The sequence below is a fragment of the Euleptes europaea genome, chromosome 20 (genome assembly GCF_029931775.1).
Source record: "Euleptes europaea isolate rEulEur1 chromosome 20, rEulEur1.hap1, whole genome shotgun sequence".
NCBI lineage: Eukaryota > Metazoa > Chordata > Lepidosauria > Squamata > Sphaerodactylidae > Euleptes > Euleptes europaea.
The window spans coordinates 22,043,794-22,059,838 of record NC_079331.1 but is presented as its reverse complement, the minus strand read 5'-3'; the positions used below and the strand labels follow the sequence as shown (position 1 = coordinate 22,059,838).

General features: G+C 46.6%; 1 protein-coding gene across 1 annotated transcript in view; it reads left to right on the top strand.

Moving 5' to 3' along the window:
- The first annotated feature begins 13,581 nt into the window (after window positions 1-13,581).
- The window catches only part of MEGF11 (multiple EGF like domains 11), a 385,704-nt gene continuing 383,240 nt past the window's right edge, over window positions 13,582-16,045 (top strand). Inside the window, exon 1 of the mRNA XM_056865833.1 lies at window positions 13,582-13,604. The gene's annotated coding sequence lies outside the window, so the exon portion shown is untranslated. The remainder of the gene's footprint in view (window positions 13,605-16,045) is intronic.

The window sequence follows — 16,045 nt, the reverse complement described above, 5'->3', positions numbered from 1 at the left end:
AAGGCTTTTTTAAAACGAGGCTTGGATTCCCCCTTCCCTTCTTTCAGATTGCTCTGTTTTTTTTGTTCTTAAAATGCTTTTTTATGCGACAGTTCTGGGTCTGGGGGGAAGGAAATCTTCTCTCAGGGTGAGTACTGCGAAGTCAGCCAATAACAGAGCAGCATTTAAAGGGGTGGGACTTGATTTGAACTTGGGAGACTGCTTTTCTGTATTCATGCCTCTATTAGAACACAGTTTCGTCCCTGATCATTCCAGCCAATGCATACAGTTTCCCCCAACCTGGGTTACTTTGATCCTGGCTGAAACGGGGAATAAAGGAGGTTAAAGCGACCATGCATAAATTATCTTCCTCGGTGGTCGCTCATCCAAGTACCAACCCTGCTTAACTTCCGAGATCTGACGAGATCGGGCTATACCATTCTGCCTCCCACCCCAACAAGCTTCTTACATGTAGAAAACTGGGAAGTCATAGAGAAAGCAAGATCAGAAATTATTGTTTCCCTCACCTGCTAGCTGTTCATGAGCAGCAAGGGGCTTTCAAGGCAAGGGAGAAGCAGAGGTGGTTTGCTCTTGCCTTTCTCTGCAGTCTTCCTCAGTGGCCTCCCTTCCGAGTACTGACCCTGCTTAGCTTCTGAGAACTGATGAGATCAGTCTGTATAATGCCTCCCCCCCTCCCTGCAGGCAGAGTTTGGAGCAGGCAGTCTATTGGCCAAGATGGTGTGAGAACATTGACGTTAGCAGTGCCAGCAAAAACAGCCTACACTCAGGTGGCAGGTTTCCAAGAGGCCCGGAAGCAGATGCGGGGCTAAAGAAAACCTTGCAAGGACAACCTTACAGGCCCCAGAGAGCCAGTGTGGTGCAGTGGTTAAAAGCAGTGGTTTGGACCAGTGGAGTCTGGAGAACCGGGGTTGATACCCCACTCCTCCACATGAGCGGCGGAGGCTAATCTAGTGAACTGCATTTGTTTCCCTGCTCCTACACGCTATGCGAACTGACTGCTGGACTTGATGGTCCTCGGTCTGATCCAGCATGGCCTTTCTCATGTTCTTAAGGCCAGGGATGTGAGTTCAAATCCCCCCACACGATTGGATTTGGTGCATATTTTTGTGGAATATAAATGTGTATGTATGAGATGTTGGACACCAGGATTTGTCTAGGGTTAAACACTGCCTAACCGAACTAAGAAATTTCATCACAAGAAGAACTCTTAATGGCTTGGTGAACGCTTTTAACTTACAAAGCCACTTACTAATCATGTCTCTGTCCTTTTGCTAGACTGGGTGTATCTGGCTCCGAAGGCGCTTTCCCTGGGTTATGCTGTGTTCTGCATATCTCCTAATAGTTTGATTTCCCCCCCCCAAAAGGGGGAGGGAATCCCATTTGACCAATTTCTTACAGAATTGCAGCTTCTTGCTGTATCAATTTCCTGAACAATAGTTTAAAAGGTTTCCTAAATTAGATTTTTTTTTTAAAAAAACGGAAGCATAATTAGCTCATTCTCCATAGACCTTTTCAACCACATGTGTTCTAGTTAATTAACATTATATGTCATTAATGATCAGTCAACATATGCAGATCAAAGTCAATGGCGGTTGTAGCAGGAATTTGAGAAATAAGTGCACGCTTCCTAATTACGACGGATTTTTTTTATTAGTTTGGAAACTTTAATTATAAGTGGTGCAAACTGGACTTCATAGAGTCTGCTGGGGGTACTTTGAACATGAATCGTTGCTGCTGCCCCCCCCCCCCCCCGTTTCTTTTACATAAATCACTTCTGGGGCTAATTGAGGCTCTGCTTTCAGAAGGTGATGTTTTAACGGACTTTGAAATCTGAAAAAAAAAAAGCAAGCTCTTTCTGGTGTTACATGAAAGAGGCGAGAGATTTGGGATTTTTTTTGTTTCACTTCTGATTTTTTTTTTGAGCGGCTTTGCAGAAAAAATGTTTTAGATCTGTAGGCGGAGTACATGTGAGCAGCCGAAATGTATGATTTTGGTTGTTCCTTTTAATTAGGAGATGGTTCATATGCTGCTTTTCCCAAAGCTCCCTTCCGCCCCTGGAAACTGAAATTCCTAAGTTAACCATACTTTTCCCGATTCTGAAAGTTTTGAGCAAGTTTTTTTTCTCCTGGGAGTCTTTTGTGCTTAGAGGAGGAGGGGAGTAACTGTACGTGGGGGAAACACACTTGCCGGGTTGACACTTGGAGAGAGCGAGAAGAATGATGTTCGTGTAGCGGGAGACTAATGTTTCCACAGCGAAGTGGAAAAGGAGTATAGATCAATGACATAATTGCAAAATGCGCATAATTGCAAAATGCGTCCCTCTCCCCTCCGATTGCTGTACTTAAGAACATAAAAGCTCTTTTTTGAAAGTGTGTGTGTGTCTAATTAGCCGTGCCGATCCGTGACAGCGCGTTTCTGCGCTCTGCACCCTGGTAAGGAGGAAAGAAGCCACCTGAATGTTGATGGGAGCAGCGTGGCAAAGGCAGTTGTTCATCACCTCTTAGCACTTGATCTCCAATTTTCCATCTGTCACCGATACCTGGCGTTCTCCTTGATTTCACTCTCGGAAAGGAGGGGGACATTTGTCATGCCCAAATACCTCTCAAGCTTGCAACAGGGCATTTGTTTGTGGGCGGAAAATATCACCTTGTGCAAATAATTTCTCGTTTATAGGCAAAGCCTATGTGCTCTTTGCTGTTCTTTTTTTAAAATTAAATTATTTGCCAAGGAAAGTGGGGTTTTATGACTTCATATAGGGCTGCCTCCTCACAGGTGGGGCCTGGAAACCACCCGGCATTACAACTGATCTCCAGGCAACAGAGATCAGTTCCCCTGGAGAAAATGGCATCTTTGGAGGCTGGACTCATTCTGCCCTGCTGAGATTCCTCCCCTCCCCAAACCCCACCTTCCACTTGCTGCACCCCAAATTCCCAGGAATTTCCCAACCCAGAATTGATGACCGAGGCAAATCTAGCCAATTTTCATGTACACCCTCTGCGTGATTTTGCTTCCGCTGGTGAGAAGGAAGGGGCAAAGATCTTGGCAGGACCCGGAACCCCCACCTCTGCCTTGAAGAGGGTTGTGTGTGTGTGTAAACAGCCAGCATGGTGTAGTGGTTGAGAACGGCAGACTCTAATCTGGAGAACTGGGTTTGATCCCCCCCACTCGTCCACATGAGCAGCGGACTCTAATCTGAAGAATTGGGTGTGATTCCCCACTCTTCCACATAAGCAGCGAACTCTCATCTGGTGAACCCCACTCTTCCACATGAAGCCTGCTGTGTGACATTGGGCTAGTCACAGCTCTCTTAGAGCTCTCTCAGCCCCACCTGCCTCACAGGGTATCTGTTGTGGGGAGGGGAAGGGAAGGAGATTGTAAACCGGTTTGATTAAGTGGTAGAGAGTCTGCATATAAAAACCAACTCTTCTTCTTCTTCAGAGGTGGTTTGCCATTGCCTGCCTCTGCACAGTGGCCCTGGACGTCCTTGGTGGCCTCCCATCCAAGTTCTGATCCTGCTTAGCTTCCGAGTTCTGATGAGATTGGGCCTAGTTTGGCTATTAGGGCTGCAGCTTCTAACCATGTCGTAAACCAGGGGTCCCCAGCATGGTGCCCACCAACACCTTTTCTGGCGCCTGCCAAGAGTTTTTAGAAAGTGAGGGGTGCTTTTGCCCAGCAAGGTTTCTGATTGGCTGTGCAGATGTTGCTTCAGCAGTAGCTGCTACCACAGCACAAGGATCTTCGCTGTAGGACTGAAGGTACGCTGAGGCAGCTGTTTATGGCTGGCTCCACCTCCTGTGGCACCCATTTTCTGACCCATCATCCTGTGTTAGAGATCCAAAGGTGCCCACTGGCTCAAAAAGCTTCAGGACCTCAACAAATGGACTTCTAACATGGCAAAGAACATCCCGCAACATCTTTAATCCAGGAAATATTTTTTGTGCTGGTCTTGCGGGACTTTCCCATGGAACCTGCCCCAGAAAAATGGGGCTGGTGTGGGGAAGAAGAAGAAGAACTGGTTTTAGTATGCCGACTTGTTCTACCTTTTAAGGAGAATCAAATGGCTTACAGTCACCTTCTGTCAGGTCCTAGGGTCAGAGGAGCGTGGTCAAGAATAGTCCAAGTTCTAAGCCAAGGGTCAGAAGCAGGTAATTGCAGTGCAAGAGAATCGTCAAAGTCCAGCACAAAGTGAAAACACAAGTTGTTGCCGTGTCAGCCTGGCTGCTAAGGGTTGTTTAAATAAGCCTAAGCTGTTGCTGGTTCCTCTGACTCAGCAGTCCTTGAGGGAGCTCATCGTGCTCATCACTGTCAGTTGTCAGGGTTCTCCATAGTGCTTGCAACCTGGCCCTTCTCCCATGCTGGAGGAGGAGGGTTCTTCCCCTTTGGTGTAGCTGCTGCAGCGGTGGTGATGGACTGCTGCTGGGCCCAGGTGAGTCCTCTGCCCTGGGTGGTTGTAGGCCTGGAGCACAGGCATCTGCCTGCGCCTGCTTTGCCTACTGTGGTTCCTCCCTGTCACCGGCAGCAGTTCCCAGATCTTCTACTCCCGAGGAAGCCTCAGCAGACTGATCCCTGGCAGACTCTTCAGCAGGCTGACCCATGACACCTTCCCCTCCCCACCACAGACACCTTGTGAGGAAGCTGGGGCTGAGAGAGTTCGCAGAGAAGTGTGACTAGCCCAAGGTTCCCCAGCAGGCTTCATGTGGAGGAGTGGGGAAACCAACCCGGTTCACTAAATTAGAGTCTACCTCTCTTCACTACTACACCATGCTGTGTCTCACCACACTGGGAGAGTTTGTAGTGAAAGGGGTAGAATGCGATTAAGTGCATTCATGACCGTTTCCCAACAGGCTTCTGGCTCTTAATTTAGTGTTTGCTACAGCCTGGTTGAATGTTGCTGGCGGCTTAATTCCATTAAACTAATTGATGATTGTTGTTCTTATTGAACCTCCCCATTTTACTGAATGTTTCCGAAAGATGCTTTGTGTGATGCAGAGAAAGTACCAAAGAAACCTCCCTTGAGTGCTACCAGCCGGCTATTCGTCTTCACGGTTGTGAGCTGGGGATTCCAGGGGGTTGCGGACACACTAAATTGCTTTGCTGGATCTGGCAAAAAGAAAGGGGGGGGGGCGCACCAAAACAAAACGGAGACAAAAAGCAGCAATTGGTGCAAGGGAAGAACATTTACCGTAATAAATAAATAAAGTACCCCTGCGTGTTTCACACAAACTTTCTGGATGCTTGAGCAGAGAATAGATCCTCTCAAGGAAGCATATGTGAAACATGTTGGAGTACTTCATTTATTTATTAAATTTTTATTCCCTTCCACCAGTTGTTGCTTTTTGTCTCCGTTTTGCTGGATAAGACCCAGGCTGGGGTAATTGAATCTTGCATCCTGTTTCCATAATGGCCAGCCAGATAATGCCGCAGGGTTGTTTACAACTGGGTGAAAAAGAAATGGACCTCCCCTGCAGTTGGGAATTGGAGGTGTGATCTGTTTGGAAGGTGTTTGGCTAGTAATAATTGGGAAGCTGGCTGTGTGTGTGAGAAGATCTTTGCAAAATGTTTTGTAGACAAACCCGCAACCCTTTGCAAGCCGAACTTCTCGAGAAAATTCAAGCTTTTGGGCTTCATTTTCAGTTTTCAGGCCTTTATTGATGAGAGAAGCCACCCAAACCAGGAGGGTGGAAATGCCCTGTTGGCATGTGATTGGTCAGTCGACTGTATTCATAAACTTTTGTGTGTGTGTGTGTGTGTGTGTGTGTGTGTGTGTGTAAAGTGCTGTCGAGTCACAGCCGACTTATGGTGACCCCTTTTTGGGGTTTTCATGGCAAGAGACTAACAGAGGTGGTTTGCCAGTGCCTTCCTCTGCACAGCAACCCTGGTATTCCTTGGTGGTCTCCCATCCAAATACTAACCAGGGTTGACCCTGCTTAACTTCTGAGATCTGACGAGATCAGGCTAGCCTGGGCCATACTTGACTTGGGGGGAAATGCCCGTGGGGTTTGTGTGTGTGTTTGTAAATGAATGTTTCTCTGTCCAGAAGGAGGGCTGTTCATCTTTAGTGGGTTTTATGGGAGAGAGGTGGGCTAATAATGAAGCGGTGACTGACCCGGGCTGCTTTTTCAGCTTGGTGGGAGGAATTCCCCTCCAGCAAGGCAGTGGGGAGAGAAATTGTGTGGCAACCCCTTGAATAGCTAAGAGTGGGGTGTGTGTGGAGGAAGGATGGGACTTCAAGCTGAGGGGTGGGGGGACAATCTTGGCCAGCTGGATCGTGTGAACATTGCCTGGGAAGCAAATGCCACTGTGTTCAATGAACCATGTGTAGGATTGGGCATTCACCAGTCCAGGCTCACTTTCCTTCTCTTCTTCCTCACCATTGTGTTTAAAAAGATGTCCCCTGGCTCCTCTGTAAGAGTTAAATATAGACAAACCAGCCTCCCAGAGGAGATCTGGAAGTAGTGAGAGAAACTGTGAAGTACTTGGCCTATACCTGCGCAGCACGTAATTATGACACCGCTTTTTGAATACATGGGAATATAAGATGAGAGAAGCCAGAAGGTGGGGAACGGTTTGTTTTTTCATTAAAGGTTGATGCTTGCAAAGTGCTTGCGAGACTGGATTTTGACACAGATGAAGTATATAAAATAAAACTGGGGTGTAGTTGGTTCATGAATACAGGTTGAATTCATGGCTGTGGAGACTTGCATGTGTGAATGATCCTTTACGGCTTTCACACCTCGGAGAGAACTCCTGTCTTTCCCCCCTCCCCCATGTCAACTTGAGCACCAAACTTTTCACTGTGGAGTCGCACATTAAGTTGTCCATCATCAAATCATGGAGTGTGATTTATTTATTTATTCCTGGCTTTCCTCCCCAAGGGGGGACCCCAAGCTGTTTCTGTCATTCTCTTTGCCTCCATTTTATCCAAACAACAACCCTGTGAGGTAGGTTAGGCTGAGTGTGTGTGAGACTAGCTTTCAGGTCACCTACCAGTGCGAAGTAGTGGTTAAGAGTGATGGACTCTAATCTGAGAAATGGGTTCGATTCTCCACTCCTCCACATGAGCAGCTGACTCTAATCTGGAGAACCAGGTTTGATTCCCCACTCCTCCACATGCAGCTTACCAGGTGACCTTGGGCTAGTCACAGTTCTCTCCAATCTCTTGCAGCCCCACCTACCTCACAAGGTGTTTGTTGTGGGGAAGGGAAGGTGATTGTAAGCTGATTTGATTCTCTTTAAAGGTAGAGAAAAGTGGGGTATAAAAAACCAGCTCTTCTTCTTGTTCTCTACCAAGCTTCTGGGGCACAATCGGGGCTCAGACCTGGTTCCCCAAGATCGTAGTCTGACACTCTGACCACTGTACCGCGCCCCCTCTCCTGATGTGGATGCAGGAGAAATTTCCTCTGTGTGCAAAATAGAATATCATGGCAGAAAACAGACTGAAGATTTCTCTCCCCCTCCCCCTATGCTCCAGTTGTATTTCAGGGAGATCCTTCGACACGGGAAATATTGAAAGATTTCAGATTCTTTTCTGCAGTGGTACAATCCAGAAAAAAGCTTTGCCGTTTGATCCTGCCGGTTAAATAAACCAGCCCTTGGCTGGCTAGTGTGCTTCTAATGGTTTGGAGGTAGTTGAAAGCCAGCTGTGGGGGAGTTGATGCTGTTTCTCACCTTCTACCTCCCTTTGTGTGGGTGAGGAGTTGCTGGTAGGAGGAAATATCAGTAGAGTGCCAAGCTCTTGGCCCTCTTCTTCTTCATAACGCAGATGGTATTCCAGGCGGCCGAGCAGATGCTAAAAGTTGTCACTCGGAGACCGAAGATGGCTCAGGTACCCTCCCTGGACAGGCGTAATTAAATCCGAACGCACACGCAGAGGGAATTGATGGTTACCTGGAACGACTTCTGGGCCGCATGGCTGTTTGCAATAAGATTCTGCTGACAATCCTCTGCAGGGATGCTTCAAAAGCCAAATATCACACTATGTAGGATGGTGCCTTGGGGAACAGGAGATTGGGAGGGGGATGCGGTGGGCAAGAAAAAGGCGCATTGCCACAGAAGGAGAAGTTGGAAGGTGTCCCAAAAAAACTATGCAGATGGAAGCCACAAAATGAAGAGGGTAGCAACTCCAAATCGGACCAGGCTGATCTTATGCCTTGCTGCATAACTCTTCTGGTGGTGTCATGGTTAAGAGTGGTGGTTTGGAGCAGTGGACTCTGATCTGGAGAACTGGGTTTGATTCCCCACTCCTCTACATGAGTGGCGGAAGCTAATCTGGTGAACTGGGTTGGTTTCCCCATGCCTACACAAAAAGCCAGCTGGGTGACCTTGCGCTAGTCACAGCTCTCTTAGCCTCACCTACCTCACAGGGTGTCTGTTGTGGGGAGGGGAAAGGAAGGTGATTGTAAGCTGGTTTGATTCTGCCTTAAGTGGCAGAGAAAGTTGGTATATAAAAACCAACTCTTCTTCTTCCTCTTCCTCCTCCAGAAAATGGGATATTTTTGGCGAGAATTGGTATGGAATATTGAACATTTATATTCTTCCTCAAGGCCATAAGCTTCAGCAGAGATGTCGCTCACCACCACATGAAATTGGGAGCCTTTTAAGCCTGCAGAGGTAACCAACATTCAACCTGCCCCTACAGGATTTCTTCATCTCAAAGACTTAAAGCAAGAGTTCTCTAGGATTTGGCTCCATCAAGACCAACGTTCTCAACTCCCAGCCTGGTTCTGGGCCCTGGCTGACTTTGTGTCCAGCGAGGAAAAGTATAAGAAGAGTTGGTTTTAATACCCTGCTTTTCTCTACCATAAGGAGTCACAAAGCGGCTTACGATCGCCTTCTCTTCCCCCCTCGCAACAGGTACCTTGTGAAATAGGTGAGGCTGAGAGAGTTCAGAGAGAACTGTGACTAGCCCAAGGTCACCCAGCAGGCTTCATGTAGAGGAGTGGGGAAACAGATCTGGTTCACCAGATTAGAGTTTTCCGCTTATGTGGCGGAGTGGGGAATCAAACCTAGTTCTCCAGATTAGAGTCCACCGCTCTTAACCACTACACCACGCTGGCACATAACACCTGGCTTCAGAGGTTTTGGTCTAGCTAACCATGGCAGTGCAGAGCAGTCAGTGGCTTGGGGACATAATATGAGGGTGCCCTTCTGGCTCACTTTCATTCCACTTGCTGTTGCCATAGTGCTTCCAAGGCAGAGGGGGGGATTCGAACCTGGGCCTCCCAGATCTTAGTTCGACACTTTAACCACTACACCATAATGGCTCTCAATGCTGTGGGCATCACTGTTCTTTTTTCCATCTTATCCTTCGTACAGAGTCTAGGTCTGTCTCTATCTCCCAGCACCCTGGAGGCCTCCTGAATATTTTTTGTCGCGTTTGATATCTTAATTAAATGGAATTTGCCCATGAGTCTCAATGATGGATTGTCATCACCAAGCCCTGTTACTGTAAAGCAGGTGCTGAAGAAGGAGAAGAAGAAGAGGAAGAGTTGGTTTTTATATGTCAACTTTCTCTACCACTTAAGGGAGACTCAAACCGGCTTACAATCACCTTCCCTCCCCCTCCCCACAACAGACAGCCTGTGAGGTAGGTGAGGCTGAGAGTGCTCTAAGAGAGCTGTGACTAGCCCAAGGTCACCCAGCTGGCTTCGTGTATAGGAGTGGGGAAACAGATCCACTTCACCAGATTAGCCTCCGCCGCTCATGTGGAGGAGAGGGAAATCAAACCCGGTTCTCCAGATCAGAGTCCACCTCTCCAAACCACCACTTTTAACCACTCTTAACTTCCTGGCGGGGGAGGGGAAACTCACCTCTGAAATCAACAATAGATAATGAATGGTAGTGGTGGAAAGTGCCGTCAAGTCACAACCGACTTACGGCGACCCTGTAGGGTTTTCAAGGCAAGAGATGTTCGGAGGTGGTTTGCCATTGCATGCCTCTACATGGGCTGAGAGAGTTCGGAGAGAACTGTGACTGGCCCAAAGTCACCCAGCAGGCTTCATGTTGAGGAGTTGGAGAATTGAACCCAGATCTCCAGATTAGAGTCTGCTGCACTTTACCACCACACCACACTGGCTCTCGGATAATGAATAGGTTGGACAAAAGTGGAGTTGGAGGATGGGTGAAATTTATGTAAAATTAAACAGCAATTGGTGTTGTAACCTGTTTTTGGTCATACTGCTTGAAGAATTAGATGCCTGTCTATGGGAAAGGGAGTGGATAGTTTGCCCCTGGTTTTCATGGAATCATAGAGTTGGAAGGGGCCAACTGGGTCATCTAGTCCAACCCCCTGCACAATGCAGGAAATTAACAACTGCCTCCCCCCCACACCCCCAGTGACCCCAACCCTCCTCCCGCAATGCAGAATCCCACAATCAAAGCACTCTCGACAGATGGCCATCCAGCCTCTGCTTAAAGACCTCCAAAGACGGGGACTCCACCACCCTCCGAGGCAGTGTATTCCACCATCGAACAGCCCTCACCGTCAGGAAGTTCTTCCTAATGTTTAGGTGGGATCGCTTTTCTATTAGTTTAAATCCATTACTCCGTGTCCTAGTAGGCCTCTGGAGCAACAGAGAACAAGCTAGTTCCCTCATCAACAAGACATCCCTTCAGATATTTAAACATGGCTATCATGTCTCCCCTCAACTTTCTCTTCTCCAAACTAAACAAACCCAACCCCCTAAGTCTCTCCTCATAGGGCCTGGATTCCAGACCTCTGACCATTCTGGTCGCCCTCCTCTGGACATGCTCCAACTTGTCAACATCCTTCCTAATTGTGGAGCCCAAAACTGGACACAGTATTCCAAGTGAGGTCTGACCAATGCAGAATACAGTGGTAGTATTATTTTCCTTGATCTAGACCAGTGGTTCCCAACCTTTTTTTGACCAGGGACCACTAGGACTTTTTTGTTTGGTGCAGGGACCCCAAGGTTCAAAATAAAAATTCCCAGAATTTGAAAATAAACTTTAATCATAAACATTAAACTTAGAATAATATTTGAATATATATTTTTATAATAGAGAACTTTTAATTGAAAATATTAATTTATTATGGGTTTATAACTTTGTTTCGCGGACCTTAATTTAGTTCTCCCGGACCCCTGGGGGTCCACGGACCCCTGGTTGGGAACCAGTGATCTAGACACTATACTCCTATTGATTCAGCCCAGAATTGCATTGGCCTTCTTAGCCGCCATATCACACTGTTGACTCATGTTCAGTTTGTGGTCCACTGAGACTTCCAGATCTCTTTCATGTGTACTGTTGTCAAGCCAACTCTCTCCCATCCTGTACCTGCGCCTTATGCTGGTTCTGTCTAGGTGAAATACCTTACACTTCTCCCTATTGAAATCCATTTTATTACTTATGGCCCAGCTCTCCAGTCTATCAAAGTCATTCTGAACTCTGACCCTATCCTCCGGGGTATTATCAAAGGGTAATCCGGTTTTGATTATCAAAGGGTTATACCTGATGGCTGCTTTCTCCCTTGGAGAAAGGAGCTGATTCCCAAACTAAAAATTTGATACAGGGTTGGAGGGTTTTTTTTTTTTTAACACCAGAACACTCAATTTCTATGATATATGAAGTTATAATGGTTGCCTCTGGGCATATGCAGAGTGCTTCTCTCACCACTTAATAATCCTGGCCTTTCCTACGGCCCTAAAACTGTCCAAGTAAACTGGTCCAAGGAAGCAGCTTAAATATTTGCTTGGATGGTGGTCCATGGCTGTGATTGGCCAGCAGTAATCTGCTCTGTGACTGGCCACTTCTGCCTCAAATATAGCAGGAAGACCATCCCTTAAGTTTTCAACTTTGTGGTTTCCATCCTAATACTACTTCTGTTTTCCGGCCACTTCTGTGGGGAAAAAAATTGGGAAGGGGAACAGGTCATTAAAATGTATGGGTAGTTTAGTCTTTAACATGCAAAACTTTCCATCTGATTTAGATTACAATCTTGGGAATTCTCTTGGAGAGAGCTGAACGAATTAATTAGCATTAAAAGTCAGCCTAGAGAAAATATTAATTTGGGTTTATAATGTGGTGTCTCTACTGACGCCCTCCAGATTTTCTTATTCCCTCTGTATCCTGTGACATTTTGGTGTGTGTAGCAGTGTGGGTCATTTGCTGAACAGAGCGCGAGTTGTGACCGTTGGGAGATTTGATGGCGCTGCCGGAGATCAGCAAGAGTTGGGTTTTAATTATTATTCTCCCCAGTTGTGTTTACTACCTACCTGCTGTTTTGACTTCTTTTCCTTGTGGCTTCCTAACACGAGGATAGAAAAGCCAATAGATCGTGTGTGAGACACTGAAGTGGAAAGAAGGACAGACTAAAACCAGCTTTTAAATTTATATTTCTCCATTTATACCCCACCATTCTTCCAAAAGGGGAACTGGAAGTGGTGTACATCATTTCCTTTGCCTCTGTTTTATCGTTACAACAACCTTTTGAAGTAGGAGGTGGTAAACTTTCCTTCCCTGGAGGTTTTTAAGCAGAGGCTAGATGGCCATCTGTCAGCAATGCTGATTCTATGACCTTAGGCAGATGATGAGAGGGAGGGCACCTTGGCCATCTTCTGGGCATGGAGTAGGGGTCACTGGGGGTGTGGGGGTGGGAGGTAGTTGTGTATTTCCTGCATTGTGCAGGGGGTTGGACTAGATGACTCTGGTGGTCCCTTCCAACTCTATGATTCTGTGATTCTGTTCTATGAGTCTAGGTTGTGCTGAGAGATAGTGTGATTCATTCAGGGTCCCCCAGCAAGCAGAGTGGGGATTTGAACCTGGGCCTCCGAGATCCCAGTCCAACACTCTAACCACTACACCACACTGGCTGTCTATTTACTAGCTTAAAATCTCGGTGTCTATTCAAATAATTCATTAAATCTATTTTACAGGGATGATGTGGGCTGGAATGTGGGAGAAATCCATACCTCCTTGGAGATCGAGTGGGATGCACATATAACAAATAACAATCCCCTTTCCTTTACGCATTCTGCTTTTAGCTGCAGTGACAATGATTGGCCCAATTGGCGTTCCCAGCTTGTGAAAAGGTGGACCAAGTCTGAATTGCGTTCTGACCTAGCCAATTTCTCCCTGCTGTCCCCTTATCCAAAACATGTCTTTTTTCTCCCTCCACCTGCAATGTGAAGTTGCCCTTTTTGGAAAGCTTAACAATCCAGTTCTTAATCTTCCTTTTATTTTCATTTCCCCCCCCCTTTAGTTTTCACTTTGTATTTTTCATGAATTTATGAAAATTGGAGCACTGTAAGAGATGCTGGATGGGTTCTCACATTTGGGAAGTCTGTTCTGTCGCTTGAGTGGGACGATCCCCATGGAAGCTGAAAAAAGGCCTACTGCGGTGTTGCATTGCATCCCCCATGCATTGATTTCCTCCTTTGATGTATGCAGATACATTCTTATGGCTTCTATGTCTTTATCTGCCCCAGCCCTCTCTCCCTTGCTTTCTTTTTTGTAACCATTGTCTCTTGTCTCTTTTACAGCTTCTGAAGAACATTGGAAAAGCCTGAGGTTAGAGTTTCTCCCTCTGCCAACGAAGACTCTAAATGTCACCAATTCATAGCCGTGTGGGATTATAACACATTGAGGTGAGACTCTACCACTCACGATTCAGTTTTTCTATAATCTTTTTAGCAGGGGTTCATTTTGGACAGATGAAAAGCATCGATTTCATCCTTGAAAAATGCTGAAGTATGTTCTGGTCATGATAACTATGGTTGATAAGCTGAAACACCCATATGTGTGTGTACCAAGAGCCTAATGCGGCATGGAGCTTCTTCCATGCAAAAATTTCCTCATTCATCTTGCAAGAAGGGGCACATGTCTAACACTTATCTCTGAGCTATTCAGAGAAAGGCTGACTCAGTTCCCTTTTATGTTTATGGGAAACAGCAAATGAGGCAAATGTGATCTTGGGTTGTATCAACAGAGGTATAGTGTCCAGATCACGCAAAGTGATGGTATCACTTTACTCCACTCTGGTTAGACTTCACCTAGAGTACTGTGTTCAGTGTTGGGCACTGCAATTTAAGAAGGATGTAGACAAGCTGGAACGTGTCCAGAGGAGGGCAACAAAGACGATGAGGGGTCTGGTGACCAAGTGCTGTGAGGAAAGGTTGAAGGAGCTGGGTATGTTTAGCCTGAAGAGGAGAAGACTGAGAGGGGATATGATTACCATCTTCAAGTACTTGAAGGGCTGTCATATAGAGGGTGGTGCCGAGTTGTTTTCTGTTGCCCCAAAAGGTCAGACTAGAACCAATGGGTTGAAATTAAATCAAAAGAGTTTCCGTCTAGACATTAGGAAGAATTTTCTAACAGTTAGAGCAGTTCCTCAGTGGAACAGGCTTCCTCGGGAGGTGGTAAGCTTTCCTTCCCTGGAGGTTTTTAAGCAGAGGCTAGATGCTGATTCTATGACTTTAAGCAGATGGTGAGAGGGAGGGCATCTTGGCCATCTTCTGGGCATGGAGTAGGGGTCACTGGGGTGTGTGTGGGGGAGGTAGTTGTGAATTTCCTGCATTGTACAGAGGGTTGGACTAGATGACCCTGGTGGTCCCTTCCAACTCTATGATTCTATGTAGTGGAGGGTGCACACCCTCTTTCTCACCCCAGTTCAGGTATAGCTTCCTTCCTGACAATATCTCTGCTCACCTGCCTTCATTCTTTTTGGGAGCCAGCGTGGTGTAGTGGTTAAGAGCGGTGGTTTAGAGCGGTGGACTCTGATCTGGAGAACCGGGTTTGATTCCCCACTACTCCACATGAGTGGTGGAGGCTAATCTGGTGACCTGGATTTGTTTGCCCACTCCTACACATGAAACCAGCTGGGTGACCTTGGGCTAGTCACAGCTCTCTCAGCCTCACCTACCTCACAGGGTGTCTGTTGTGAGGAGGGGAAGGGAAGGTGATTGTAAGGTGGTTTGAGTCTCCTTTAAGTGGTAGAGAAAGACGGTATATAAAAACCAACTCTTCTTCTTCTAGATGCCATGCTCGTTTAATTCAAGAGTGGGCCTTCCTTCTTTACCCAGTTCTGGGGGTATTTTAAGCTTTGTTTGGCTTGGGAATAAGTAGGATGCAGGCTTGCTTCTGCCCAATCTCCTGTGGGAGTCGCCTAAGCAAGGGACAGGAACTAGGTAGAAGTAGTAGAAAACGAAAAAGAAGAAAGAAGAGTTGGTTTTTATATGCTAACTTTCTCTACCTTTTTAAGGAGAATCAAACCGGTTTACCAATCTCCTTCCCTTCCCCTCCTCACAACAGACACCTTCTGAGGTCGGTAAGGCAGATAGAGTCCGGAGAGAACTGTGAGTAGCTCAAGGTCACCCAGCAGGCTTCGTGTGGAGGAGTTGAGAATCAGACCCGGTTCTCCAGATTAGAGTCCGCTGCTCCTAACCACTTCACCACGCTGGCTCTTCTTTCACTACCTGTAACCTTGGTCAAGGCTAATAGGAAAAGGTTATCTAGGAGCGATGCTTGAAACATTATTTCAAACTTCTAGGAGCCAGCTGTGACAGAACTTGGGACAGGGTTTTTAAGGTTCCTGGATGGGACTTCTCAGGTCCTGTCCTTGATTCCTTGAATCGGCAGACTTGGCCTTGTTTGACCCCAACGCCTATCAGTGGGGTTGCCGTGGGGGGTACCACTTGGATGCCTGATGTGGATTATCACTAGAGGGCGCTCCTGGGAGCATCCATCGCCAAACCACACGGCACCTTTTTGCGACCCGTTGCCCCCTGTTAATACCATTACTTATCAAACCTTTCTTCTTAAGAAATGAAATTAATGTAATTACCTCAGCGACTCCATTGACACCAGACTATTCATCCACTTCCATCCATCAGTTTCATCAAAATTAGATGAAAATGTCTTCTCTCCATTAACCTATTAATCTTAGCAGGAACCCTTTTAATTTTTTTTTTAAAACAGAAGCTCCACTAAGTGCCCCATTGATTTATTTTCCTATGGTTCTGCTCTATGCAAAGCGCTCTCTGAAGAAACCACTGCCTTGGGTTTTGTGGGGAGGCCTTGCAGATAATCG